The 2,988-nt window shown below is 44.0% G+C and overlaps 1 long non-coding RNA gene across 2 annotated transcripts; it reads left to right on the top strand.

The window, feature by feature from the left end:
* On the top strand, positions 1 to 2,651 carry LOC131926514 (uncharacterized). 2 transcript variants are annotated; one of them, XR_009383507.1, is made up of 4 exons: positions 1 to 144; positions 1,023 to 1,180; positions 1,568 to 1,675; positions 2,060 to 2,651. It is a non-coding gene; the product is annotated as an uncharacterized LOC131926514 (long non-coding RNA). The 2 variants fall into 2 exon arrangements; XR_009383506.1 differs by lacking the exon at positions 1 to 144 and having other exon boundaries at positions 972 to 1,180.
* Positions 2,652 to 2,988: the final 337 nt, after the last annotated feature.

Below are 2,988 nucleotides of genomic sequence, written 5' to 3'. Positions count from 1 at the left end.
CCAGCAAGTCATTTCCCCATACAATAGAAACATAAACTGCTAAACAGCTCCCACTTTAGTTATTACCACAGTTGGGGCATGATCTCAGCTAGAGTGTGAGGAGTGGCTAATGGACAGAACCCGGCATTTGACTCAGTACTCTAGGTGTCCACAGACTCTCTTGAAAAGCAAGTTTCTCTGAAAACCTCCTTCTCAATTTTAGTTGGGGTGTGCAGTGTTCCTTCTATTAACTCCTGACTAGAAATCCTTCCTCAGCAGCCCTTCTTCACTAGGATAAGTGTTCAGTAAAATCTTCTTTGGAGAGTGCTTGGGCTCTGTATAAAGCCATTCTTTTTCAATATAGAAGCTCAACAAACTAGCTTGTCCCTTTTTCTATCCCCTAATCATTCACTCTCCAGTTTCCAGAATTACTTGAAGAAAAGTATTCATTTTACAAACCTTCCTTTGTGGAGCAATTTGACCCTTATGCCTCAGCCAAGAGTAGAGTTGTAAAATGAGTCTCTACTTCAGGAAACCAGTTCAGGGTCAACTTCAGACTATCTTGAAAAGAGGAGCAGATGCACTGAGTGGTGTCAGCGGGTAGTGAGAAGGTTGGAGGCAATTGGATTTCATCTCTAGAGAAATCTTAAACTCTCAGGAATGCTAGCTAAGGAAAACAGACTGTTGATCCAAGAGGCTCCTCAAGTCTCTCGTGTCTCAAGTATAGAAATGTCCAAACCAACCACAGAGAGAGAACTGGGCAGCTTCAAAACAGACAGTAACAATGTCTCCTAATCTAATTTTCCATCAAAAAACCTACAACAAAGAAAATGCAGAAACCATCCTTCAGATCCTGGGGACCGGGAAGTAGCTAATGGAAGCATGTATTTATCATATTGATTGGTCCATCGATTTCCCCCTTCTTAAGCTCCCATTTCTTGGTTCTATGCCAGACATGCTTTAAAGAGCTTAAACAAAACTTACACCAAACCTTGCCAACAGCTCCCAGGGAACCTGCAAACCAATCTTCTCTCTTGTCACAGGATAACTACCTAGGTGAGTCCTTCGCAGAAGAAAATGCAGAATTTGGACCCATTTGCTATGTGATTAAGAACTCTGATGGGAAGGAAGGAAAGGGAACCCTACGCCATGACCCCAGACACCCTGGCCGAGTGTATTCAAGGAAGGAGACATTTCTCAGGTACCCCCAGTTCATAGAAAATAGGTAATTTTCATCTCAGAGCCAGGAATGTGGCTGCACCATGATGTCCTTCTTACTACCAATCTCAGAAGTTCTGGAATGGTCGAGTCTTTGATTCATTGGTTAGTAGACTGTTGTGCTTAAGATCACCAAGGGCATCATTTTAAATGTAGTTTATTGGATCTTCCCTCAGAGATCCTACTTCAGTGGGGAAGAAGGAATTGGAGGCCACAGACCAATTCATGGTAAAGGGTGTATTTGAGCCAAGTCTGGAGAAATATGGCAAACACCACTGTATCTGGTGACTGTAACACAGTAGCTGGAGAGGAACCTGATAAGTATTTGGAGGATGGTGACAACTATTTACTCCTGTTCTTTCACATACAGCAACCCAGAGTCTCTCACCAACCCTTGAAGATCAAGAACACATCAAGAGATCAGTGCTGGCTACACTCCTCAGAGTGCAAACCCCAACTCCAGCCTAAGTCCACCCAAGTGAATCAACACAACTTTTGTTGTTGTTGTTGTTGTTATCTGAAGCAGGGCCTCACTCAGTAGCTCAGGCTGGCCTTGAGCTCACTGTGTAGACCAGATTGACCTCCAACTTGTGGTAGTCCTACTGCCTCTGCCTCTCCAACACCAGAATTACAGGTATGAGCCACCATACTCTACAGTGTGACATTTTAAAGCAGATACTGCGGTGGTCCTGGCTCCACACCTTGTACTAATTCTGAGAGCTGGAAACGGATGACAGCGCTGCATGACGTGGTCTTGAGCCCACGGATTATGAAGGGTTGGAGCCCATATAGCAAGGGAAGGGTGTTGTGAGTAAGGATTTGCTGCTGTTTATCACATTCTCGTCTGTTTGTGTATATGCAGGTGGCAACACACTTGTGGAGGTCAGAAGACAACCTGTAAAGTGATTTCTCTACTTCTATCATGTGGGACCTGAGGACAAAACTCAGATCATCCGACTTGGCACCAAGTACCTTTGTTCGCTTAGCCATTTCACCAGCCCAAGACTTTCAACCTTCAGTCCTGTATTGTGAGGGTAAAATTATGGTTTAAGTTTAAATTACTGTGCTTAAGAGATCTATAAAACAAAAATGCCTCTAACCTGTAAGCCCCACTTGCCCAGGGACAGATAACTTCCTGGATGTTGGGGGCTGCTGTTCATGTAAGATAACAAGCCACTTGTTCTCACTTCTACTAACAAGGATGGTTGCCCCAACTGTACAGGATTTGCTTGATCACTCATAGGCAGGAAGTACGTAGGCAGGAAGCATGTCAGGGTATATGCTTGCCCCTGATTGGATGAAGGCAGGAAGTATGTAGTCTTGTGAGTTTTGCCTTTATAAGAACCTGACTAACAAAATTCACAGCCATTTTCTGGGAATCTCTGGTCTGAACCTGGCCAGTGTCCATCTTCCTGGCTGGTGTTTAATAAAGCTTGCTTCAAATTTGGCTCAAACATTGTGGTAGTGGCCTTATTCTTGCCTAGTGGGATTAACAGTACCGGCAAGGCTTTTCTTCAGCCGCCATTCTTACCATCCTGAACAACCTCGTGTCACAACAAATCTCACCTCGTAGTACTGAACGAAGGGGTCACAGATGGCTCATTCTTAGAAGGAAAATAAAATGGACAGAATTCGGTCTTAGCACAGGGTCAAATAGATTAAATGTTTCTTCCTTTCTTTATATAAGCCACCTAGGTCTGTATGTTCACCTGTCCCCATTTGCCGAAAGGGTATCTCTTGTTAGAGATTTGCACCCAGGTTGTAGTGTGTGTTCAGTCCCTTACTTTGGGA

The sequence above is a fragment of the Peromyscus eremicus genome, chromosome 16_21, assembly GCF_949786415.1.
Source record: "Peromyscus eremicus chromosome 16_21, PerEre_H2_v1, whole genome shotgun sequence".
NCBI classification, from domain to species: Eukaryota; Metazoa; Chordata; class Mammalia; order Rodentia; family Cricetidae; genus Peromyscus; species Peromyscus eremicus.
This window is presented reverse-complemented; position numbering and strand designations above follow the sequence as displayed.